The sequence below is a fragment of the Ascaphus truei genome, unplaced genomic scaffold (assembly GCF_040206685.1).
Source record: "Ascaphus truei isolate aAscTru1 unplaced genomic scaffold, aAscTru1.hap1 HAP1_SCAFFOLD_490, whole genome shotgun sequence".
NCBI lineage: Eukaryota > Metazoa > Chordata > Amphibia > Anura > Ascaphidae > Ascaphus > Ascaphus truei.
The window spans coordinates 257,091-284,804 of record NW_027456821.1 but is presented as its reverse complement, the minus strand read 5'-3'; the positions used below and the strand labels follow the sequence as shown (position 1 = coordinate 284,804).

General features: G+C 44.9%; 2 long non-coding RNA genes across 3 annotated transcripts; both read right to left on the bottom strand.

The window, feature by feature from the left end:
• Positions 1 to 4,698: 4,698 nt before the first annotated feature.
• LOC142484973 (uncharacterized) lies at positions 4,699 to 7,486 on the bottom strand. Its single transcript, XR_012798322.1, has 3 exons — positions 7,378 to 7,486; positions 5,916 to 5,978; positions 4,699 to 5,490 (listed from the first exon to the last, which is right to left on the bottom strand). It is a non-coding gene; the product is annotated as an uncharacterized LOC142484973 (long non-coding RNA).
• An 11,206-nt stretch (positions 7,487 to 18,692) lies between these two features.
• Positions 18,693 to 24,049, bottom strand: LOC142484975 (uncharacterized). 2 transcript variants are annotated; one of them, XR_012798324.1, is made up of 4 exons: positions 23,934 to 24,049; positions 22,597 to 22,736; positions 21,402 to 21,479; positions 18,693 to 18,794 (listed from the first exon to the last, which is right to left on the bottom strand). It is a non-coding gene; the product is annotated as an uncharacterized LOC142484975 (long non-coding RNA). The 2 variants fall into 2 exon arrangements; XR_012798325.1 differs by lacking the exon at positions 21,402 to 21,479.
• Between the last annotated feature and the right edge of the window lie 3,665 nt (positions 24,050 to 27,714).

The following is a 27,714-nucleotide window of genomic DNA, read 5'->3' as shown; positions in this document are numbered from 1 at the left end:
ATCCTGATCATTATCATTTAACAGATCAGGCCCCCGTCAGCCAGGCATGAACCGTGGCTGGGAAGGCAAATGCAACGAAGCATGCAAGAGGTGAGCAGCGGCGGATTCCAGGTATTAGCCAGGTACAAACTGGGCATTTGCTCGAATGAAGTGTGTCGGTGCAGTATAAGTCAAATTATCCCAAACTCTTGCAATCTTTGAGAAAGGAGCTGAAGGAATGGGCAACATTCGGTATCTCCTGGATTGGAAGAATTTATAGCGTAAAGATGAACCTTCTGCCCAGACTCATACCTTTCCAGACACTCCCCATACCCATAGATAGAGCGGAGATAAGTGACTTGCAGGCTCAGATCTTTAAATTTATTTGGAACAATAGGAAAGCTAGGATACCAGCAACAACACTGATTAAACCCAAAACAGCAGGTGGACTGGCGGTACCTTGCTTGTTCTCATAATACAGAGCGGCCCAATTGAGCCAAATTATCCATTGGCACGTAGATCCTGAGCGCCGTAGATGGATGAAGCTGGAGAGCGAGCTGCGTGCCCCATTGGACATTCAGAATCTGATTTGGTACCCAAAACTTAGGTTAAAGAAAATCTCGAGACCGCTATCCTCAATAACTAACTCACTCTCGATTTGGGAAGCCACTAAATTTAAGTGCGCCTTAACCAAGTGATACTCCCTGATGACACCACTATTCGGCAACCCAGATTTTGCTCCAGGGCTGGAAGAGGGACACTTTATAGTCTGGAAGCAGAAGGGATACGGGAGGTTGAGGGATCTGGAGGGCATAAGCACTATTCAAACATTCACGCAAATTCAGGCTGACAAAGGCATCCCCATCACAGAATTTTTTAGATACCTCCAGATCCGGGCATTCTACACCAAATACAAGAACCGTCCTAAAGTGACGAATTTCGAATCGCTCTGTGCACGAGGGCACAACACCTTGGGACTTACATCTAGGTTGTACAGAGAGATAGTCGATCCTGGGACCGGCCCCAACACACGTCTTGACTACATGACCCACTGGGAGAGGGACTTAGGGGAGACTTTAGAGGACGAGGACTGGACAGACATACTCGAGGCGACAGCAAAAACATCGATTTGCACGACGTTGAAGGAGCACTCATATAAGGTGTTAATGAGGTGGTATCTCACTCCAGTTAGATTATCAAAATTTGTCACGGGTTACTCCCCCTTGTGCCCTAGACCTGCTGCACATGCTGTGGTCTTGCCCTCGACTGCGCCCAATATGGGAACAGATTCAGAATTGGCTGAAGAGGATCTTGGGCCTCGAAATTCCTCTAGACCCTTGGCTATTTCTCCTAAATCGGCCACTAGAGGGCCGGACGAGAGCGGGGAACAAATTGATTGCTCATTTTGCGACGGCAGTGAGGTGTGAGACGGCAGCATTGTGGAAGCAAAATACAACTCCATCGTTAGAAAAGATTCGGAACAGAATTTGGTTCATTTGCCAGATGGAGAAGTTGACTAGTTTGGTCAACGACACTGGCGCCAATTTCCAAAAAGTCTGGTTCCCCTGGTTGGTACAGACTGACATTACAGGGGGGAGCAATGCCACCATTTGGCTGTAATAATGGAAGGTGAGTTCTCCTTCGACGCGTTCTGGACGGTAACAGGGTGAGTACGAGCCCCAGATACAGACCAGAGAGGTGACGTGGAAGAAACAGCCCAACACTGGGCTGCACAACATGAGCCGAGAGCTCCAAGGAGTTGCAAGAAGTTGTGGAATACGGGTCAACCCCCCCTCCCCATCCCCAACTCTAACCCCCCTCGTGTTACCCCCCCCCCTTTCCGACATGTGTCTTCCCCCAATGTGTAACTACCCTTCCCCCCCTGAGTCAATGTGCTATGTGTAAAAACTCAGCAAGTTATGTGGCAACCTCAGCTAATATTGGCCCAAAAATGTCTTTACACTGCTGTATGCTTGGAAAATGATGAAAAGAAAAAGTTGGAAAAAAAAAAAAAAACAGCAACAGCAAATACTCTGACGCGTTTCAGCCGCAACGGGTCTTTGACAAAGGCCCGTTGCGGCTGAAATGCGCCAGAGTATTTGCTGTTTCTGTTTTTATGTGCCAATAAATCGTTTTTGTACCCAGTATTTTGCAAGTTTGGTCCCACGCATTTTTTCCAAGGCAGCTACACCGCCATCCACGAATCTTCTGCATTAAATACTGTAGGTGGCTCAAAGTCATTTAATCCTTAGAAAATGGTTATTACTACTTGAGTATTCTCTTTAGATAAGAGAAATGGGAGAAAGAAACCCCCTGTGATGCTAACCAGACATGTCCATGTAAATAAGCGTGCAAAATGTAGCACCTTAAACCTTGATCCTACTCAAAAGACAGCTTGATTAACCCATTCATATAGCATCCCACATTGTCAGCCATTTAGAATACACCACTTCATATGCGTGTTCAATAGCTTAGTACATTAGCTAGATCTTGTATGAACATTGCAACGGTGTTCATTAAACTGTGACTTGATTGTAGCAAACAAGTGTCTAAGGGTATACCAATATAATGGTTACTCATTCAATTACGCCGTGGCACTCCGGGTGCTGTCGGCGTGCTCCTACCAGATGAATTCAGCATGAAGGAGGAGGTTTGAACGGCGGTGCAGCTGCCATGAGAGGAATAATGGAGACCGGACTGCTGGCTTCACGGTACACAAAAATTTATTGTAGGCACATAAAAAGTAGCAAGAGAAACCTCTTACGCGTTTTGTGCAGGTAACCGCACTTTATCAAAGAGTGACTATTCTTCCCAATGTGGCTCTTTTTAGCTGTATCAACGAGAAGGGCACGGTTGCTCTGAACAAAACAGCCACTCCTGCTTTTTTGTTTTGCACCGGTGAATGAAAAAATTGGGGGAAGGTTTTGTCCTTCAAACATGTTATATCTGTCACAGGAGACCTCAACTAGGTGCAGGGGCCTGCTTCAGTAGGCTTACCCTGAACAGATTCTTCTCCGGCTTCTCAGTGTTATTCGGCCAATAGCACTTTTGAAAAACCCGCCAGTTGTGTGCCCGATCAACTCAAAAACTGTTCTGGTACTATGATCGTCCATGCTCCTTACATAGCCCTTGGTCTCCTATACTTTTCATGGAGCAGGGGCCGCTGGCCGATCAGAACACAGATCGTGACGGTGCAGCCAATCGGGGGACGAGGGCACGTCCGGCTGGACCAATCAGAGGAGGAAGCCAGCTTAGGCAATCTGGACCGCTCCTCGGGGAGGTAGCTGCTGGTGAGTGGGAAATTTTAACTGGCCAATGGAAATCATGCCTACGGGATGGAGACCCGGCAACGGTTCCCTTGGCGATGGGTAGGCGCCTTCCAGATATCACACAGTTATTAGCTCTTTTCTGGGAAGAGGTTACACGAAACATATACACTCAGTCCAAAATGAGCCTCACAGAGGCAGCCATTACATATGGTTTTGGGGCAGCCAGCCGGGCTTCACCTTAATTATGTGAGGCTGTCTACCTCTACCGTCACAATATTCTCTCTATTTAAGTGCGTTTCTTGTATTATAACGATGTCCCCTTGCCAGGACTTAAAGTTTCTGAACATCATTCTCCTTTTCATAGGCGAATTCATTCCTTTCACATTTCGTGCCACAATTTTTAGGTTGCTAACCATTCATTTGTTTGGGGTCTTTTTTAAGTAAGGCTCGTGTTTTTATCTCGTTAGTCTTGTTGGTCTCCCGCAGCTTGGCGAGTGAAAAAAGTTAGTGTCGCCTCGCTCACTGGGTTTAGAACAGTGGGAATGGGTGGACGGGTAAAAATGAAAATAATAAAGAGAAAAAAGAAGGGTTTTATCTTGGGTTGGGTTGAAGCCCATGTACAGCTTTGGCCGTTGACTCTGCTTGTGGGGTAATTGTGGTATGCAGAGTCTAATAGTGTATATGCTCGGGGTGCACTGAGATCATTTGTCTGTACATCGCACGATCTTGTCACTACATTTCCAGCATGTGCCATTTACGTCGTACGTCTTACATCCTGAAGAAAATGTCCTTATCCTGCGACTACTATATAAAAACATCGAGTTAACTTGAGCATCTTAAACATAATATACTTTTTTTTTTTTTTTTTTTTAAAGCTAAGTAATATTTTGGTTTTAACTTGCATTCTATAAAAACCCAAACTCTTAGTTAATATAAAGAAAATAAGTGCTTACAGCGCTAATGCTTAAAACAATATAGTAAAAATGAATACTTAAATTGATTACAAAAACAAGCCTCTATATTAAAGGTCTAGGCTGCCTAGAAACTATGACCGATACAGGTCAACATAAACACATAGAAAACACAAAATAACTGGCGCCTAGAGTTACCATACACCACCTAAGGTGATCACAGATCAAATATCAGACCAGTCCTTAGTGACCAATCAATATCAGATGATTCTTGATTGATGTCTCATAACGTGGAAATAAACAAAGAAAAAAATCATAGTGCAACACTGGTATACACAATCAAACTAAAAAGGACCACAACAACTTACAAACACACACTCACATAACACAGACTGACTGAAAAAACTGGTGCTATTTAATACTAAGAATAAAAACCTATAAAAGATAAAACAATTGTCTAAATAGACATGAGGAACATGAACTGTGGAGATCCCACCCGGTGATGTAAAAATGTGAATCCTACTCACGACAGGGCGGCCAACAAGCAGCGCTGATAGAAACTTTGTCTCTCCCTCCGTGCTGGATCCCAATCTGGGGACTCCACAGTGTACTTTCAGGGCTCAGACGCCGCCGTCACGCTAGCTGTTGTCCTGATCGCAGACCCGCTGGTCACGTCGCATCCAGATGACGTCACTCGCATGCGCACCGGCACTGAAGGTCCCGATAGCTGTCTGCAGTTGCGGCATATAGCCAAACCACCTCCCCAGGCTATACGAAAGAACAAAGAGACCTCCGGGTTTTGGGTTTTCTTAAGTGGCATCCCGCTGCCTTCCGTGACCATGTCACTGCTTTTATTTCTTATTTGTGATGCTGGAAATGTCTGTTATCCGCTGTAGTCTGGCGTGCTGGGCAGAGCTCTGATCTCATGCGGCCGTCTTGGATGACTTTGCGCATGCGCCCCCGTAAATTCCAGTTCTTATTACATTTTTATATAATGCAAAATGTTCCATCAGCAATAAATTCTTTCACTGCCTGCGGTGTCTGCAATATATTGCATGTTTACATCATCATTTGTTTTCCTAGGGGCAGCCTTCAGATTAGTCTTAGGCACCCCTGGGTGACAGGACTCCCTGGCTGAGAAACACTGATGTAAATATATCAGATATCAATAGAGAAATGGTCTAATTCTCCCCTCGGGGGCAATATATCCCAGGGTCCCCACACCCTCGCTGGCGGTCTGTTTCCCATAGATGTTTTATATCGCGAGCCCAAAGTCTGTCATCTTTAAGTGGCCCACACTGTCCTTTAATATGTTCTCCGGCTTCAGGTCCCTGTGAAGAGAGAATCTCTGAGCTTGGTCTGAGGGTGTATTTTTATTTATATAAGGTCAATACATTTAATGCTTCAATAAGGGTTTTAGTGAGTACTGTGGGGAAGGGAGTTTGGAAAGAGTTGGTATTCCCAGCAGGTAAGTAGAGTCAAGAAGGCTGGAAAGGAGACAGGCCTGAGCAGAGTGCAGAAAGAGAGCAGGGATAAGGAGATGTGATAGAAAGACGTCCTGAGCAGAGTGACAGCAGAACTGAGATATAAAGACAGAATAAAGATGGACCGGAGCAGAGAGTGGAGCTGAGATATGAGAGAGGAAAATAGACAGCCTGAGCACAGCGAGAGACCATACACAATATAGAAGACAGAAAATAGACAGCCCTGAGCAGAGGGAGGATGAGATAGCACAGAAAAGGATGCTTTAAATTACCGATGAATAATGCCCGTAGAATGGAGAAACTGGATACAACTGACCATCTCAGCAGTGTAGAATCTGATGGAGAAAGAAGAAAAGACTTACCAGCCCAGCACGGGGTACAGTATATTCCCACCCAAACATTATTCCCAGCACGGGGTACAGTATATTCACACCCAAACATTATTCCCAGCACGGGGTACAGTATATTCCCACCCAAATATTATTCCCAGCACGGGGTACAGTATATTCCCACCCAAACATTATTCCCAGCACGGGGTACAGTATATTCACACCCAAACATTATTCCCAGCACGGGGTACAGTATATTCACACCCAAATATTATTCCCAGCACGGGGTACAGTATATTCACACCCAAATATTATTCCCAGCACGGGGTACAGTATATTCACACCCAAATATTATTCCCAGCACGGGGTACAGTATATTCCCACCCAAATATTATTCCCAGCACGGGGTACAGTATATTCCCACCCAAACATTATTCCCAGCACGGGGTACAGTATATTCCCACCCAAACATTATTCCCAGCACGGGGTACAGTATATTCCCACCCAAACATTATTCCCAGCACGGGGTACAGTATATTCCCACCCAAACATTATTCCCAGCAGGTATTTGGACGTCTCCCTTGCCCCAGCCTGCTCATTCTCCTACCAGCTATGAAGCCTCAGACCGCATTAGATCCCTGACTTTTACCCATATTTAGGATCTCCTTGTGCCTACCCTGAGCGATGGTGCTATATAATTACCCACCACCTCTGCTGGTGGGCAGTTCCACTGAACAACTACTTTTTAATTGAGGGACTTCCTCACACTTCCCCGTTGCCTCTCACCCTCCGGCATCAAAAGCCGTAACCTCTTCTCTTCATATAGGAAATGTGTCCTTCCTAATATTCAATAATTGCTTTTCATGTATTTGAAAGTGTTTATCATATCCCCTCCCCAAACCCCCTCTCTAATTTATTTCACCCCCCTCTCACCCTCCTTTCTCTATATTCCCTTCTCCCCCCTTTTCACTTGCGTTGCGCTGCTGACCTTAAGTAGTCTCTTCTCTTTCAGGTGCTGCAATAAATCCACTTCACTTAAATACTCCATGAGGATAGGGGGACCAGATTTCAAAAATTAAAAACCGGGACACCTTAAAAAATTATTTATTAAACAAATTACATCACGCGACGCCCCCGGTTGCCATGACAACAAGACACTCTGATGCCCCTGCAGTGTTAGTGTGTATAGAGGTGGGGGTTTTGCTTGGGCCCTTCAACTCTTACAGCCAGGGCATTATTGGCCAGGAATGCCCAGTTCGGAGGGGATTACTACTTCAAAATGTATTTGATCCGTAACAACATCAAAAAACTCTAATACCAATAGCTAACAACCACAGAGAATGATAATCTAAACCGTCAAATAAAATGTCTACGGCCCTTGTTCAAGCATGTTTGCGGTACTTACCAGATAAATCAGTGCCTGCAATCCACGACTGTATCCGCCTCTCCGAGCGTCTGAAAGCAATCCAGCGTTCCTGGTGTGTGGCTGAAGAGGTGAGGGACTCCCTCCTCTCAAACGGAAAAGAAGAGCAAATAATAGAGTTGGAACATACTGTACCTATCATACAGGGATGAGAGAGAGAGACAGAGAATGAGAGAGAGACAGAGAATGAGAGAGAGACAGAGAATGAGAGAGAGAGAGAGAGAGAGAATGAGAGAGAGACAGAGAGAGGGACACAGGGAGAGAGACACAGAGAGAGGAGAGAAGAGAGAGACAGAGAGAGAAACAAAAGTAATGTACTGTATAACCATTATACCCTACCCCCCAGTATTCGTGTAATCATTGTCCCACAGCCCCTATTACTCACGCTTTGGCAATACTGAAATGTTCTTTTGTCATGCCAATAAAGCTGATTTGATTTGAGAGAGACAGAGACACAGAGAGAGACAGAGATACAGAGACACAAACAGAGACACACAGAGAGAGACACAGAGAGATACAGAGACACACAGAGAGAGAGAGAGAGAGAGAGAGAGAGAGAGAGAGACACGGGCCTATTTAGTAAGCGTCGATAAGGCTGCGTCTATACAGTAGTATTTCAGACGGAGGGAAGGCACACACGCTGCAATACACTTGCTGAAGCCTAAGCTTTTTTATGGCTTTGCAGGGTATGCAGCGGGCGCAATTTGGGGGCGTGGCAATGAATATTTGTAGGCGTGGCAATAACGTTCCGGCGCGGACGTCACTTCCCTACCTCACATCCCGATCCACCGGAATTTATTCAGATGCAGCATCTGAAGCAATGTGCAGACAAGTTCACTTTCTCCCGGTCTGGAAATTAACTTTAATTTTGTGTTTGTTGTGTGTGTTTGTTGTGTGTGTTTGTGTGTGTTTACCACCGGCATACAAAAAAGAAAAATGGCGTCACTTTGAAAATGTAACTTCACTTTGATTGGAGAAGACAGGTCATGTGATCATGCCACCGCGCAAAAAATCACTTGGCTCTGTCTCCTTCAATTCCGCGCCTTTGCCATCTCTGTCTGACGTGCGCGCTGGCGCCATCTATAGACATCCTCAAAGAGGACCATAGATGTGAACGCGCAGCGTGCGCGCGTCTCCCCTCCGCTCCGTCTGAAATACTATAGACGCAGCCGTAGGCACTTATCGGCCAAAATGCCTACTATTATTCAGTAAGCCTCGATGAGTGGGCGATAACGGCCTGTATCGCCGAAAAATCTTTTGAAGAAAATCAAATCGCCGACTGAGCGGCGATAAGCCACATAGACACTTTTCTGAATGTTCATAAACACTCGCGATTCCAGTAGCCGCGAATCGGCGATCGCCGCCTATCGCGGCCCTAAAATGGCGATTTTCTCCCCAAATCCAAACAGTAAAAAAAGATTGGTGGTTAGAAGCATCAATGAGCGGCGATTCGGGACTTAGAAAAATGTTGGCCTTTTTCCTGCATTGGATTGATGCCGGGGATCTCAGGAGCTGATATCCATTAATACCAGCACCGGAGACCCTCGGCATGAGGCCGATGCAGGAAAAATGCATTTACAGCCACTTCATTACCTTAGCGGCCATGGCGACGCGTGTGAGAAGCTGCCGGAGCCACGGTAAGTTAGGTTTGCAGAGGCCCTGCAGCTCCACCGGCACCTAATTTAGGTGTCTTCGGGAAGCGCGCGGGCCTCTGTAAACCCAGCGCCGCCCGCATTCAGTCTCGCGCCCCCCCTGGGGGTTGTGCCCAAACAACCAGTTGTGTCAGGGGAGCGCAAACTTTTGAAGCTGCGTCTCCGTGCATGGCCTCCCCCGGTCTTGTGCCCCCTCTCCTACCTGCCAGCTGCGTCAAGTGACACTCCGTGGTCGCGTGACGTCAGATGACCCCGCGGTGTCATTTGATGCTGCGTTGCCATGGAGACGTGTCTGACATGTTACTGTTGCAGAGGCCTCACCTGATCCCCGGCATTTCATTGAAATGCCTTGGGGAGAAGTGCGGGACCTCTGCACCCGCCCGCGGCCCCCCAGACAAATCTCCCGCCCCCCAGATTGCGCACCGCTAACCTATAACATTATGTAGCTATGTAGTTAGGTTCAAATTATCTGGATTAGTCTAATTGGATTTCATTCATTCCAGGACTCTGACCATAATCATTGTGTTCAAATCAAGGACAGTTTCCATTGAAAAATGTATAAATGTGTGGGGTCACTGAGTACTGAGCACTCATAGTTATCACAATTTAGCCAAATATGAGTGTGTTCAGTTTATACGCACACTATCTATCCTTATCAAATGTTGTCTTCCTTTTCAATTTTATTATGTATTTGTATCATGTATTTTGTTATTGTATGGTAATTAATTAGCATAACTATGTGTTGATATTACATCATCATTCCTCTATAAGTATAAGTATAAGTATAAGTATAAGTATAAGTATATATATATATATATATATATATATATATATATATATATGTCCCATACAAGATTCTATTATCTAAAGTCAGTAACATCTGTGATCTATTATTCCATTACCAATTGGACTGTGGGACTATAAAGCCGTTACGCGTGAGTTGTAGGATTATGCCCTGATGAAATCAGCCGGGTGCCGAAGAAACGCGTAGGTACTTTCTTCTCGTTGCTATTGCCACACTATACGTCCTGACGCTGGAAGAGAAGTTGGTACACGACCAAGACGAGACACCGGATTAACAGTGGAACCACAACATACCACAGATTGCTGGAGGACCACACTGCGAGGGGCGCAGCCTATCGAGTTTCCCGGTCACCGTCCAAAGTCTGGAGCTGCGGATTGACCACCGGATTACCACGGAGCACGAGCCTGTCTCACACAATGCTTTTACCAAACGGATGTTTGTGAGTTTGCTATTTTTATCTTGTCCAGGAAATGAAATTGTTAAACCAAATTTACACATGGAGCGGGCGCTTTCTCTTCTTTTTTTTGTTTAGATATCTATCGAGGAGGTGGTTGTTTCCCTGAAGAGAGCTGCAAGGGCTCCAGAGGACGCCCGAATTGGATCCTTTTATGATTTAGTTATAACATAGCTATTAGAGCTAGGTTTCTGGACTTTTATTGTGTTTAGGCATAGTGTTTATTATTATTTTATTACAGCTACTTTTTAGTAATTGCATTGTTATTAATTCTGGCCAACTAATTCTCACTACCACTATCATCTATCTCTATCCAACACAAAATGGCTTTATCAGCTATATTATTTATTGGTTATACCACGGGAACACAAATTTTTTCAGCTTGCCCCCCTGCCTTCCCTCTGCTGGTGCTCGCGCCCCCCCCTCCCCCTCCTTACCTTGATGCGGCGTCACGTGGGTGACGAGGCATTTGACGAGGGTGACGTCACATGACCCCGCGGCGTAATTTGACACCGCGTTGCCATAGACACGAGAGACGCCGGCAGAGTCAAGGTAAATAATAGCATTGCAGAGGCTCACGCGATCCCCCGGCATTTAATTTTAATGCCTCGGGGCAGTGTGCGGGGCCTCCGCAACCGTCCGCGCCCCCCCCTGAAAAATTTCCCACCCCCTACTTTGCGCACCTCTGGGTTATACCATATATATATATATATATATAGATATATATATATACACACACACACAAACATATATACACACATATATATACACATATATATATACACACACATACATACACACGTATATGTGTGTGTGTGTGTGTGTGTATAAAACAGACTATATATATATACATATAGTATGTTTTTTATATATATGTATATATAAAAAACATACTATATGTGTGTATGTATATATGTATATATGTATATATGTATATATGTATATATGTATATATATATATGTATATATGTATATATGTATATATGTATATATGTATATATGTATATATGTATATATGTATATATGTATATATATATATATATATATATATATATATATATATATATATATATATATATATACACATATAGCCTGGCCTTCGGCAGCTATTGCTAATTCTGGGCCTTTCCTTTGTCAGTCCTGTTAGAACAGGCAGTGGAAAGGTTAATTCCTTCAGTTGGCCTGTTTGTGAGTTTCAGCTCTGAAGTATTGTTGCAATATTCAGAGGCGGGCCTAAGCAACATTTGAGCATGTTAATCCAAAGGGTGGATATGGGTTGGAACACCCCTTGATGTGTGTGTGTGAGCCAATCGGAATCCAGCTTTGAGTTGTAATGATTCAAAGTTAGAGACACTCCCTGAGGATATTCAAATTGAGACATGTCTCCAAAAATATAGTATGTCAGTTAGTTAGTAGGAGTAGGAGAGAAGAGATTGAAGAGAGGGGACAGAGAATCGTTCTCCCCCTCTTGCCCCACCTGGGTAAGGAGGGGGTGGAAGTTAAGCTGCCATGAGCAGAAATGCAGAGAGCAAGATCAGGCCTATGATGTTCTGCTGTGTATGCTGCTCTGAATAAAGAACCACAGAAAGAAGCTGCTGTGTGTGTATCACTGTTCCTGGTGTGAGGAGAATGGAGTGTCAGTGGGGGTCTCTCCTCTGGAGACCCCTGGGGATCCCTACTGGCTGGAGGCACTGCACCACCTAGAGAGAGCAAGGTAACCTGTCCCACACCACCTCCTGTCCCTGTCCTGGTTCACCCCACAACACCGCGGAGCCCTCAGCCCTCCTGTTTACCAGCAGGTCACAGCACCCAGACCACTCAGAGTGACCAGAAGGAGTGTACCCCCCAATCTCATGTAGGGTGGGGTACCATAGAAGGGATAGATAGATATATATATATATATATATATTGCACACACACACACACACACACACACACACATATATAACGTTTTATCCAACTTTGTTCATTTTCTCTACAAATGATAAATGAAAATGTCGCCAGAAGCGCTATTTTTCAAAATGTAGCATCTCCTTCCCAAAGAAGTTGAAAAACTGATTGATCTCAACTTTAATTTTAAATGGCAACCCTCCGCTATCAAATATTTAGGGGTATATCTTACACGGGACTACAAAACTTTATATAAGGCAAACTTTCCCAGGTTAATAAAGGCGCTGGGGGAGGATCTCAGAGTATGGGCAAAAGGGGGCATCTCATGGATTGGAAGGATACACTGCGTGAAGATGAATCTCCTCCCAAGGATGTTATATCTTTTCCAGAGCCTACCTATACCATTGGTCCGCTCTGACATCCTCTCTCTTCAGTCAGCAATAATGAAATTCATTTGGAATAAGAAAAACCCAAGAATTGCTAAGGGTATTTTGACGAGACCCACAACCAGAGGAGGGCTAGCGGTACCTTGTTTGTTCGCTTACTACAAAGCGGCTCAATTGGCCCAAATTCTTCAATGGCACACAGACCCAAGCCTTAGGAGATGGGTAGAGTTGGAGAAAAAGTGTTGTGCACCAATTGACATCCAAACGCTGATCTGGTTGCCCAAGGGAAGGGCACGTCAGATCGGCACGCCGCTACAGACCATTGCCAATTCTATTCGGGTGTGGGAGGCCACCAAATTTAGTTGTAAATTAACCACAAAGGCATCACTCATGACGCCAATCATCGGCAACCCTGATTTCGCTCCGGGCCTGAACAGTAAAAACATGAAGTACTGGACACAAGCGGGCATTACCCGACTTAATGATCTGAGGGACAGGATACATATACAATCATTTGAACAAATCAAATCCGCAAAAAATATCCCAAATACAGAATTTTTTAGGTACCTCCAGATCAGAGATTTTTACAACAAAACTCCAATTAGACCAGCACGTACTAATTTCGAGCAGCTGTGTTCCAGGGATACGGACACAAGGGGACTCACATCTAGAATGTACAGGGAGGTGGTCTGTCCGAAGATGACAAGCGAGACTCGGTTACACTACATTCGACAGTGGGAGACTGACTTAGGGGAGACGCTAGAGGACGAGGAATGGGAGCAGATCACACAAGCAGCAGCTAAAAGCTCCATCTGTACCACACTAAAGGAGAACGCGTATAAGGTCCTGATGCGGTGGTACTACACCCCATCTAGATTAGCTAAATTTGTTGGGGGCTACTCCCCGCTCTGCCCAAAACAGTGCGGGGAGGTGGCTGACTTGCGACACATGCTGTGGTCCTGCACAAAAGTGGCCCCGATTTGGGAACAGATTAGAGATTGGTTACAGCGGATTCTCGGTTGGGAGATCCCCCTGGACCCGTGGTTGTTCCTACTGGGCAGGCGGGTCCAGGGTATGCCAAATGCGACGCACAAATTAATCGCGCATTTTGCAATAGCCACTAGATGCGAGATCGCAGCATTATGGAAGCAACCAGTAATTCCAGTTATCCCCAAGATTCGAAATCGGATTTGGCACGTTTGCCGGATGGAACAATTAACGAGTTTGGTTAATGACACCGGCACAAACTTCCTAAAAGTCTGGTCGCCTTGGCTGACACAGACAGACATCCCCGGGGTGGATGCCACCGCAATCCTGCTATAATAGGTACAGGCGCGTTCTCCTCTGGGGGTCAGAGCCCAGACGACGAATAGCGACGAACAGGTAGGTGACAGCCCCCAGGGTAGCAATCCAACACACCTAGTCTATAGGGATAACTCGGCATACTCGAGATGGAGACAATGAGGGATATCTACAAAGATAAGAAGCTTATAAGAGACTATACGTCGGTAGGCATACCCGGAGAAAACCCCTCCCCCCTTCTCCCCCCCTCCCTTGTCCATCGTCTAGTTTGTCTTGTTTGTCCTATATGTTTGCTTCTTGTTCCATATTGAGGCAGTTCAAATAGTCTAATGTATGATAGAAAAACTTTATTGGGATGCTTTAATACAATGGGCTGTGATACAATGTAAGAAGCTGTGAACCCAATAAAGAAAAATTTGAAGTTGAAAAAAAAAAAAAAATGTAGCATCTCTACTAATTAGTGTAAATGATACTTCATATAAAGCAGGTTATGGGACATAATATTAAATGACCTTCATGTCTCTTATCACATCCCAGTATATGGATATCTTCTATTATCACAAGCTGCTAACATGTGACAGGGCTCAGAGTCTGAGCCCAGAATGTGACATACAGAACATTCTCATTCTAAATTTAAAAAAATATTGTGTTTATTTCTGACCTGACTGCCGTGGTTACAGCTCAACCACTCTGTTCTACTGTATGTCACCACTTTCTGCCACAACCAGCTGACGGTGGATCTGCAAAGAGTTCAACGCTCATTGGCATCACATCTGTGGCTTGGTTGACGTATCATTTCTCCAGCTTTTATTGTATTGTTTTTAAATAGATTATATTTATTTAGTTTAATAGATATTTATTTAGTTTACTAGATTATATTTATTTAGTTTAATAGATTATATTTATTTTGTTTAATAGATTATATTTCTTAGTTTGATAGATTATATTTAGTAGTTCAATATATTATATTTAGTTGTTTAATAGATTATATTTGTTAGCACAGTAGATTATATTTACTAGTATTTAAGTCTCCCCCTCAGTGCCTGAAGGAAGACCTAATTTCCTCGCCTATGCTTCAGAACTGAGAGGAGCCTTTCCTCTGCCAAGAAAACTGAAGCCTTGTGACTGGATACACCATCTGCACCATTTTGCAGCAGACTTCCCCGGAGAAGCTTTACACGCCCTGCCACTGTTATCTCCGGTCTTTGATGAACTTCAGGCCTGGTAGACGAACGAAATGAAACGTAACGCACGCCAGGTTTCAAATCCTTTGTCTCAATTTATTACTCATAGGGTAATGATTTTTATACAGAAAAAAAAAAGATTTTAGTTAGAGGCGTAACATAGGCGTATCATAGGCGTGACATAGGCGTATACTAGGTGTGTCTTGGGCGTAGCTTTAATTAGAGGCGTGATTTAGGGGCAGGACATATTAGTGGCGTGACTTTTGAGACGTGTCCCTTTTCAATACAAGCAATTGTCTAAATACATAGCTTATTCATTGTCTGTTATCAAAAGAGACCTTGAGTCTTAGCAACTTTATTTCACTACCTTGCTTCTTGCAGAGAACCATTCTATTATATTCTACTAAAACACCAGGAAATTGACCTCACAAAAGTATCTAGTAATATCCTGACCAGGAAGAAAGAAAATGCAATTTAGCAGAGAAACTGAGTGCATTTATGAATTATATTTCAGCAAAAAGGCTGACTACAGAATCTTAAATAGTTATGACCATACAAAATGGAAGCTTAGCATGAGTGCACATTCTGGGCCTGACATATTGGTCCTAACAGTGCCCCATTAGGACCCGTGCACATATTTAACACCTTTTCAAAGTCGCTTATCTTTTAGACCCTCGGAGCCGAAACCTAAAGGGGTCAGCTAAGAAAGTTCGGATCAAGAGGCGCCGCATAGCTTAAAAAGACAGAACATTTCCAAGGGAGATGGAGACAATTTGGGTAAGATCTGATTAAAGGACAACCTTTGGAGAAGGAAAGGGTGACGGGGGAGTTTAAGAGGGGGGTGAGAGAGCAAGGTGGTGTGTCAGATTGGGGCAGAGCAAGAGAACGCAAAAATGATGGGGATTTGCTGCACACCAAAAAAAAACCAATAAGTAGTGATACTTTTACCAGTGCCCCTTCATCTCAGGGAAGACCGGCATTTCGTCCAATGGATACAATATGATTGATGGGAAAGGGCACATGGATTTGAATAAAAAAAGATAATTTATTGTGCCACAGACTACAATGTTTCGGCTGCTGGCCTTTCTTTGCTGGATTTAGTGGGTTTAGCCACTTTACCTGAGAAAGACCAGCAGGCCGAAATGTTGTTGTCTATGGCAGTGCAAGAGAAAACAGGTTGCGGGGGGTGGGTTCTCGCAAGGTCGCCGACCCATGGGTGAGTGTCCCCGGTGGAAACTAGTCCTGGACCCCGGGAAAGCTGTCTGTGGCCCATACAAGCTGAGTAGCATGTAGAAAGGACACATGTATGTTCAGAATGAGTTAGCATGGTATTTTGAGAGGCATCATAGCAGGTTAGTGCAAGTCAGTGCAGAGCACTGCAAGGTCAGTCAATATGAGGAAGGGTCCGATGGAGGAGTTGGAGGGTCCCAGAATATCTCTTAAAGCAGGGGTGCGCAAATCGAGGGGCACGACATTTTCTTGAGAGGAGGGGCTCGGCACTTACACAGGCCCCTCGCTCTTCCCCACAGCATTTAAATTAAATGCCGGAGATCGCGCGCAAGGCCTCTGTAAGTTCCCTTTCCTCATCTCCGGCGGCTTCTGGTGACAGCAACGTGGCGTCACATGATGTGGCATTGCCATAGCAACGTGATATCACATGACGTTGTTACATCAGAACGTCGGAGACAAGGTGGGGAAGGTGGAGGGGGGAGCAGGGGAAAAGGTTGTGCAACCCTGTCTTAAAGCATTGTCTTGCATACAGATCAGAGGCCAAGAATGGATATGGATATCCGATGTGAAGCCGGAAATAAGACAGAAAAGACCGTTTCGGGGGAAGAAGGTGAGTGATGAAATAGCCGTCACTGTGTAACTCTTCCAATTACCTGCAACTTCATGCAGAGAAATAGCAACGCTTGTTTTTAACGTGCTAAGCGCCTAATGGGGAATTCAACTGCTGAGAGGTTAAGGGAGTTACTAACCCAAACTCAGCGACGTTTCTGTGTCTCTGTAATAACTCCCCCAGGACATGCCTGAAAACCAGAGGTAACTCAATGTATTTTTGATAAATAGAAACATGACCTTCTGGGGAGGGGTATATAATGGGTACTGGGCCTGGTGAGGTGGGTATAACGAGTACTGGGCCTTGGGAGGTGGGTATAACGGGTATTTGCCCTGTGGAGGGTGGTATAACGTGGTATTGGGGATGGGGTATAAGTGGCACAGGAGCTCTTGCGATACAGAGTATCACTGTCCCTGGTTACAAACACTTCATGTCTCCTGCAGGTCAGGACACGCACGAAGGTGCCACCAGACGACGAGGCGGGCTACGAGGCGGACGATGAGGCATACGACAAAGCGGGCATCAAGTGGAACAATGAGGTGGGCTACAAGGCGGCCGATGAGGCAGACGTGGTGTACAGAGGCGGCACACTTTAATTGAGTGCGGCTAGTTCCGCAAGCCGGGAGATGTATCTTCATCGTGTGCCTGCGCTCCCTGCGTGCGTGCCCAGGGGGGGAGCCCTGGTGTCCCGCGATGTGGGGGACGGCGGTGGGGGGACCCGGCGGACCCCGATCGGAGCCGAGACTGGGCAAATGCTCAAATAAACATGGCCGCGACAGTACGATGACCAAGGAGCATACGACAGGTGTGGCCGGATCTGCTGCTTCACCTTTTTAGGCGGAGAAGACCCCGGGAGCAGGTAGGAGAATACGAGAGGTGTGAGAGGGTGTGAGAGAACAAGGAGCAGGGCCGGAGCACGGGTTTCATGCGCCCGAGGCGAAACTTAAAATTTGTGCCCCAGTTGTATAAAAAATAATAAGATAAATAAAATAATAAAATAAACAGTGGCGTAGCTATCGGGGCTGTAGGGGGTGCGACCGCACCCCAGCGCGACGCAAAATAAAAATAAAAGGGCGCCAAAATATTGGATAAAAATAATAATAATAATTTTTAAAAAAGTAAAAAAATAAATTTGAAATAAGAAAAAAAATAATAATGATTATTAATGCGCCCCTAGGACCTCTGCGCGCTAGGCGACCGCCTAATGGCCGGCCGGCCCTGCGAGGTATGCGGGAGGAAAAGGGGTGAATGGGATAGATATGCAGGGGGATGGGGGAGCAGATGAGTTATACACAGGGGCACAAGGGCCCCATCACCCGCATCTCTATATACTGAGTGTGCCCCTGTGTATAACAACGCTGATCTGTGCTGCTCCATCTGATCTTACTGCGCAGTGATCCAGGGACCATCCGATCGCCATTTAATGGGGTCAGGAAGGAATTTTTTCCCCCCATTGCACAGCAGGGGTTATGTTTCGCCTTCCTCTGGATCACAGCAACAAACTGCCCTTTGTGCATGAATTATCAGTGAGATCTTTATACACCCTGCATTGGTCTTCACCCCTTTGCTGCCGGAGGGGCCTGCAATGCATTGCTCTGCGTGTTACTATATCGCTCTGCAATGTGCTGCAGGCCCCTACCAGCAAAGAGATTCATTATTTCAATAAAATACTCTCTTTAATCAAACCTATGTGTAGTGTCTTTTCTATCCGTTGAATCTATTGCTAACAGCTCAGTGATTCTTCCCCAGGACGCTGCACTAGTGTCACGCTGCCAAGCCCGGGTGTGAAGAAGGTTTATAGGGTCACATATACACTTCTGCCAAAACACGAGTGCAAACAGGAAGCCCCTCTGATCTGTCATATCTTTTATTACACAAAACGGTATCTAAAAAGGTAAAAAACATACATGGGATTCTGCTACAAATATCTCTCTAATAACAAACCAATTAGCAAATCATTCAGATTAGAGTCGAGCGAAAAGAAAGGGTTAAGTATCTCAGGTACAGTATATGCAGTGTAGGCTGTTCTGCGCATTACATGCAGGGGACAACGTTTAGGGGATATAAGTAATGCTGATCTCAGAGCTGACCGGCTGACCTGCTCTACCGGCTGACCTGCTGACCTGCTCTACTGGCTGACCAGCTAACCTGCTCTACCGGCTGACCGGCTTCCCTTCTTTCAGCTAAATGACCTGAATTGTGGCGCCTGTATCTCCCAATTAAACGTTTTATTGGCGTATTCTTGTTTGACTCGTTCTATACAGACATTTTCTATATATTCATTGTGGGATTTGATAACATCTGTAAGATCTCTCAGAATATCACATTCTGTACGTTTGTGTTGAAGATTTTTCCATTCTCAATTTACTTAATATTAGTTTTTGGCTTCAATTATTTATATCGAGTCCAAAATAACTTTATACAGAATGCTGTTCCCTTTAGCCCACAAATGCTGCTTCATTAAAGCCCATGGGGGCACTTGATGCATTCTCAAACTTTTAGGCAACATCCCTAATTTCCAAAAGTGGGATTTAATCTGTGCATATTTAAATGGTTAAAAAAAATTTCCATTGTGACAAAATATAAATTTTTGAACACAGACTCCTAAATCCCTCCCCAAATATATCCGTTTCACATAAAAGTGTGTGCGCTTCTCCTTCCGCCTAACTGGCATGTCGTCCTTACGGGCGCCACTCCATGTAACTCCACGCTGCCCTCCAGTGGCAAAAGAAATAAGATACATTTACTATACTCATCTGGCAGCTGCTCCCGTATAAGGTGGGTAACTCTGTATTAGGGGTCTTTGTAGAGTATATTTTATACTTATGTCGGATAGATGAGGAATTAATATTCCTAACGGGTTATTGTGAGAGGCCTTAGATCTTATCCTATATGCACGCAGCCCTCGCCTCTCTGACCTTGAACACATACTTCAATCTGATTTTTTGAGACTTGAAACTGGATTTCCCAAAACAAACTGATTTTAAACACTGACAAGACTGTAACAATGGTATTTGGGACCAGAGCTAAATTGCTAAAGCTGCCAATGACAGAACTTCAGATAAAAACCAACTCTAATACCATCCTAGCCCGTTACTCGTTTGAAATATCTGGGCATATAGTTCAACTCCCATTTAACATTTGGGTTGCACATTGATACCCTGACATCCAAATCCTATGCCAAACTAGGTGTACTTTACAGGAACAAATCCTCCCTAAGGCCCTCATGCAGTAATCGCCTACAGCGATTCAGTAAGCCCAGAGAAGCTGGCGCTAAGAGCAAAAATTACCGTTTTTTTTGTTGCCGGAAAATAAATAAATAAATAAAATCGGCAGACGCGCGGTGATAAGCCACTTTTCGGCACTGATAACCAGTTTTTCAAACACGCTCAATTCTTTAAGCCCTGATCAGCTTATTGCGGCTGATCGCCACTTTAAAATTGCTGTTCTCCAAATTGTCCAGCCACAAAAGTTGGCAAGAAGGTGGGGTGAAGCTGCGATGAAAATAAAATGCATGTGTCCCAGAGCTGATATCCATTAATATCAGCACCAGAGACCCCCGGCATGAATCCGATGCATAAAAAATGCATTTACAGGCAACTTCATTACCGCCAAGGCAATGAAGGGGTTATATACCTGTACCCGGCTTATTGTGGGTAGCGGGGGTGGGTGAAGGTGGTATTTGGCCTTGGGTGGGTGTTTAGGCCTTGCCAGGGGGTTGAATGATGACTTAACCTCTTCTTTAACTTAGCGGTTAATACCGCTAAGGTAATGAAGTGGTCAACCCCTCCCGCTACCCCCCCACCCGGTAGGCCTAAACACCCATCCTTGGGGCCAATACCCCGTTCACCCACCCCCGCTACCCACAATAAACAAAAATACACATAACAGCCCCACTGGCCACCTCCTAGGTCCCTAATAAACCATTACAATATTCATAAAACCATTATTTTGTTTACACCCAGGATTATTACATGGGATTAGGGCTATGTTATTCAGTGAGGGGTTGTATGTTTGTATTCGTAGGGACAGGCAAGGCCGGAGCCAGATGGGGTTCTCCTGCCTCTGTCCTCCCTGTCTCCTGACCCTTCCTGTAGCCGGACAAAGAAGAAGAAGCAGGCACACGGTCTTACTCAAAGGAGGTTTAATATGCCATAAAGTCCAACGTTTCGGCAGTCAAGGTGAAGGCTACAAACACAAGAAACAGTCACAATATATACCACCCCCCTGATACTCACCCCTCCCCGCTCTGCCACATAACCAGGATGTTGACGCCCACCTGATGACGTCAGAGCTACCATATGGCGCCCCCTAGTGACGTCAGACGTCTAGGTCTAAATCCCTGGCAATACAGCATAGAGCTGTCTTGGAGGACTGCAGCCACAGCCACACCTCTCCCCAGACTGAACACTCCCCCATGATGACGTCAGCGTGACCCGGCAGTCAGGGGGGGGGAAAAGGGGGGCGGGCGTGCACCAATTAAGACTACTCACAGGGCTGGACAAAGATGTATCCGTCGCCATGGGATCAGTGTCAGAGCAGGGAGGAGTGAGACACTCCTATAAATCACCCTGAAAGTGTAAATAAACCACACACCAAAATATTAATAAAGCATATGTGCACAAAACTAATACAGCAATATACTATTAAAAACATGTGACTGTATACTGCTGATGACATCAGTATAATCCTGCAAAGTTACAGTGAAATGCCACATAATAATATGCAGTACATCAGTATTTAGAATATACTAGTGTGTATACCTAGGTCAGAAATGGGTACACACAACCAGGGGGGGGGTGAAGGGGAAGGGAGGATGGGGAAGGGGGAGGGAGGATGGGGAAGGGGGAGGGAGGATGGGGAAGGGGGAGGGAGGGGAAAAAAAGAAGGGAAAAAAAAACACACAAAAAGGATAATCTTCCCAATTGGTAAGTGCAGAGTCCATGGATGGTGCAAGATCAAATATGCCTGTAGAAAGACAAAAAATAACCTTCTATTAAGGAAGCATTTTAAATTCTGTTGCTCATTAAGACCCATACCGTTGCTGGTATTTAAAGCATGTATCCAGAATGCTTCACGTCTCAATAAGAAAGTCTCCCTATCTGGAGTGCCTTGTCTAGGTGCTACTGTCTCAATACCCATGATGCGTAAAGAGGCAACATTATGATTGTGTTCCACACAGTGTTGCACAAGAATAGACGGATCCGTACCTTTTCGAATTACACTTTTATGTTCAATGAACCTTGTTTTTAACATTCTTATGGTCTTACCCACATAAAGAAGACCACATGGACACTTTATTACGTACACTACATATTCAGATCTACATGTGATTCTATTTTTGATTTTTATGATCCTCCCGCTTTGGGGGTGACTGAATTGACTACCGGTAGTCAGACTGTTACAGACCGAGCAGCTCATGCATCTAAAGTTACCCGGTCTGCCACCCTCCAGAAAATGAGGAGTTCTGTAGTTACCCTCATTATCTGCATGTATCAGGCTATCCGCCAGATTTCTCCCTCTTTTGAATGCCACCATTGGTGGTACACAGCAACTTTCAGATAATATATCATCATTTTGCAGAATATGCCAGTGTTTAATTATGGTAGATTGAATAAAACCACCAGCTTGACTGTATATAGTGGTAAATACAAGCCCGTCCTCCTTCTTATTTTTGGTAGCACTTACCTCTTTATCCAGTGCCCGGTCTAACACAGCAGGAGGATATACGCAGGAAGATATCCCCTAGCCAGGAATCTACCACGTAGTACTCCAATAGCTGGTTCAATATGATCCTTCCTGCTCGTGATTTTGCAGACCTGGACTTTCTGTGAAAAAGGTAATGCATCAATAAGAGAAGGAGGATGATGGCTATCTGCCCTTAAAATTGCATTTCTGTCTGTATCCTTTCTAAAAAGATCAGTATGTAACTCCCCATTAGTCTGTGTAATGAGAACATCTAAAAAAGAGAGTTGCTGTGTACTCCATGTATTAGTGAGGAGGACCGGTGAATGGAGACCATTAAGATACTCAAAAAAAGATAACAGCTGATCCTCCGTACCTGTCCATATGAAAAACATCATCAATATATCAGTAATAGCTTTTAATATGCACTAAAAAGTCTGATTTGTAGATGTACTGCTCTTCGAAATGTGTCATGTATATGTTGGCGTAAGCAGGGGCCATATTACTGCCCATTGCTCTCCCCTTAATCTGCAGGAAGAAATCACTCTCAAATCTAAAATAATTTTTATAGAGAATGAAATGTAAAATGAGCATAATGTATTCAATTGGAACAGTATCACTATAATGGCGAATGAGGGTGGCCTTGATTATCTCAAGACCTTCAACATGGGGGATTATTGTATAAAGGCTAGACACATCTAAACTAACCAGAATATGATTAGTCCCATCACCAGGTGAGTTTTTTAATTTGTCAAGGAAATCAAACGTGTCTTTGATGTATGAGTTGGCTGTCTGTGCTATAGGTTGTAGAAATGTGTCTACAAATTTTGCAAGGGGTTGATTTAATGAATTAATAGCAGCTATAATAGGCCGCCCTGGGGGATTGTTTAAATTCTTGTGTATTTTGGGCAAGGTATAGAAAATAGGGCATTTAGGATGCAACATAGTTAGAAACTCAGATTCAGGCTCTGTTATCCACCGGTTATTAACCCCCATTTGGATAATTTCCTTAATTTCTCTCGCATAGTTAAAGGTAGGGTCCCTATCCAATTTAATGTAGCAGTTAATGTCACTCAGTTGTCTGATGGTTTCAGCCTTATAATCTGAGTAATTCTGCACTACTAGGGCACCCCCCTTGTCCGCACGCTTAATAATAATCTCATTATTATTAGTCAACATTTTTAATGCTTCCTTTTCCTGAACAGACATATTGTATGTAGCCCTATGTTTGTTTTTTTTGTACCTTGCAATGTCCCCCTTAACCAGTCGTATATATGTGCTGACTGATTGATTTTTAAATGGCGGGACAAAAGTGGATTTGAGCTTGCACATTTTGATACCTTGATAAGAAGCCGAATTATCTGTCCCTTGCTGGTCAGTGGCCAAATTAACTGTCCCTTGTTGTTCATAGGAGGATTACCTGTCCCTGGTTGGATATTGGAATGCACCGATTCTGTAGACCTGTTAGAAAAAAATGATTTAAGGTTTAATACTTGTTCGAATTTAAATAGGTCAGCCTCCAAATCAAAATCATTAAACAATGTAGTAGGTACATATGAGGGCCCCCTAGCTAAAACAGACATTTCACATTGATTAAGAGTGTAATCAGACAGATTAACAACCAAGGTGTCCATACTCATTTCTGCTCCGTTGTACGTAGGGGATAGGGTGATCTTCCCTTTCCCCTGGCCCCCGCATCTAATTTGACTTTCTCCTTGTCCTTGGATTGGCCTAAAAAAGTGGCCGGACTTTGGCCTCTCTAACGTTCTGTTGAGGAATGGGCTTTAGAGTCACTGGTGTGGACTTCTTGGACTACCTGGGGTGCTCTCCCTCTTTGGTTCTTGCGTTGTTTGGGGTCTTGCTTCAGCCACGGGTATACTCTTCCATCTTTATAGTCATTAACAACTTTTTTGAATTTCAACTTCTTAAAGTGAATAAGATCACTTTTAATTTTTTTCCAACTTGGTCTTAAGATTATCCAATGATTGTACAACGTCCGTACCAGGGCTAGACTGTTCAATGAGGATTTCCACTTTGAGTATATACTTCCTTGTGTGGCTAAGTTGTTCCCCCACCTCCTCAATAACCAAAATATTCAAGTCCAAAGAGGCCCTATTAAAGCTGCAGTTCAGTCTTTTTTTATTTTATTTTATTTTTTACTTCAATAGTTTCATGTGTGCAATCTCTAATTACCTAAAGAACTGTATAGCTGCAGGTCAATTCGTTCTCCATGTATTGATAGGCGAAATTTGGTGACATAATTAGTGAAGGGATCTGTTTTTCTTCTGCTTCTGTCTCAGTGGAAGCTCATGAATATTCATGAGCACTCCTGCATTGACATGTGCTAGAGGGAGGGCAGGGCTGACAAAGGGGTGTGCCAGGGCTTGTGACAGGACATGAAGGGGCAGTGCCTTAGCAAATGGCTGTTAAAATAGAATACAAGAAAATTGGTCTTTCAAAGTTGTTTTTTTTAAAAACAGAAAATGCTAAAAGTATTTTTTCTTACTACAGAACTGATTTATTAAAAAAAACCACACATGCAGGATATTGACTGAACTGCAGCTTTAAAGCATTGTCCTGCATACAGATCAGAGGCGAAGAATGGATATGGATACCCGATGTGAAGCTGGAAATAAGACCGAGAACAATACCGAAAAGACCGTTTCGAGTGATGAAATAGCCGTCACTGTGTAACTCTTCCAATTACCTGCAACTTCATGCAAAGAAATAGCAACGCTTGTTTTTAACGTGTTAGCGCCAAGGGGGAATTCAACTGCTGAGAGGTTAAGGGAGTTACTCACCCAAACTCAGCGACGCTTCTGTGTCTCTGTGATAACTCCCCCAGGACATGCCTGGAAACCAGAGGTAACTCAATGTATTTTTGATCAATAGAAACTTGACCTCGGAGACTGTGAGACCCCCTCTCCTTCCCCCCCCTTCCCTTGGCTTCCCAAACCCCACCATAACCAATACATAAATAACCACAAACACGAGGTCTGGCGGCCGCTGCATTTTAGTAAAACTTCAATTAACCTAATTAGTGCCAACCCCCTGCCAGAGTGCTCGCTCATTGGGTAAAGGCCAAAGGTACCCGATCCAATGGCCCGTAACTCCCCCCTAGCCGGGCCCCGCCTGTCTGGCGAGAATGGGCCCAGGAACGCACGTGTAAATGAGCCACGCCCACTCGCGACTCCCAGCCACCTTTTATTTTATTTCTGTTATTCATTTTCATTGTTTATTTATACTTTTTTTTCTTTTAAACACGTACAACCAACATATTTACCAGTATTCACAATAAAGGGCAGGGTGGGCGGGACTCCCATGGCAGGGCGTAGACTGACCCCGCGCCTCTGTCTAATTCTAACCTCCCTGGCCCTTCCCCCGGCTGTGTCACGTCACTGCCAGAGGGGGGGGGGAAGGCCGGGGGGGACGTAGTCCACATTCACAGGTAAGGGAGAGCCTAGTCCCTCTGATCATAGCGCCCGGTCACCGAGGGCTCAAGGCTACTTTTCTGGGTTATTTATTTATTTTTTTTAAATATTTTTTCCTTTATTGGTGTCAAACAGCGTATTGGTACATGTTACAGACATTGGAAAACGAGCCAACACAGACAAACGGCGCTGTACATGTACATAGCATGGGGGGAGTTGATGACACACAATAATCCATTTTCCCATTTTCAGTGGTGAAAAAGAGAAGGGATGACGAAGGAGGGGTGGATAGTTGGGAACGACTTGGACAAAGAGGGGGGAGGGGGGGACGGGGGTGGTGGTGGGGAGCTTTTTTTGGGGTTCGGAGGTCGGGGAGTTAGTCCTGCGGTAAAGTTTATGTGATAGTCAGGTCGCCTGATCCTGGCCACGGTTCCCAGGTTGAGTAGAATTGCGGCATCTTTTGTCTCAGCATTGCCGTTAGTCTTTCCATACCCATAATTCCATCTATCCTAGTGACTACCGTTCTTCTAGAGGGGGCTTTGATTTTCTTCCAAGCCGCAGCTACGCAGCATCTGGCTGCCGTTAGGATCGCTGCCGTGAGTCTGGCTATAGGGGGGGGGAAGGTCGTCGACTGGTTTTCCCAGCACGTAGGTCAGGGGGTCCAGGGGTATCTCAACATCCAGGGTCTCGGTCAGAAGGCCCTGGATCCGGGTCCAGAATTTTTGGATCTCCGGGCATGTCCAAAAAATGTGGGACATGTCCCCCCTTTGACCACATCCCCTCCAGCATTCGTCGGGGGTGCCAGGGTAGATTTGGCTCAGTCTACTCGGGGTCAGGTACCAGTGAAATAATATTTTGTAAATGTTTTCTTTTGTGACAGTGCAAATTGAAGTTTTGGTAGCTCCCTCCCAGATATCCTCCCAGTCCTCAAGGTCTATATTGGTGTTCAGGTCCTCGCTCCACCTTTGCATATATAGATGACTCCAGTATTCTATATATCTCGGAGATGAGGCCTCTTTGGTACTTGCCTCTGAGGCAGAGGGTCTCAAATCTGGAGCGCGGTGGGAATTTTAGGCTAGGGGATTGGGTTCTCAGGAAATGTCTAATCTGTAAATATTGGAATATGGGAAGATCCGGGGACGTTAGTTTAATTCGTAGTTCCCGGAGGGGCATGACCTCATTGCTTTCCAGTAAGTCCGCAACCACTGATGTTTAGGCCTTGAAATTGGCTGAATTGGGGTCGGGAACACCCGGGCGGGAAATCCGGGTTCCCGAATAGGGGGGTCAATTGAGAGGGGGTTGAAGCTAGGCCATATTTCCCTTTGGTTTTCAACCATGTCGACCAAGTGCATCTCATTGCTCCAAGGCTGAGTCTCATGGGCATGGGTCCATAGTAGGGCTGAGAGGGGGTTCGGAGACGCGTGGTGCGTCTCTATCTCTAACCAGCAGTTAGAGGCCGGGGGGTTGTTCCAAACCACCGCCTGCCTCAGCTGGGCTGACTGATAGTATCGGACTACATCCGGCGCCCCCAGACCCCCTCTCGTCCTTGACGCTAAGAGTACTGACCGTGGGACCCTGGCTCTTCGTTGTTGCCAGATGAAACGCAGAATATGGGTCTGGATATTCCTCAGATCTGTTAGTGGGACGGGGACTGGGAGGGTCTGAAAATAATAAATCAAGCGGGGAAGGA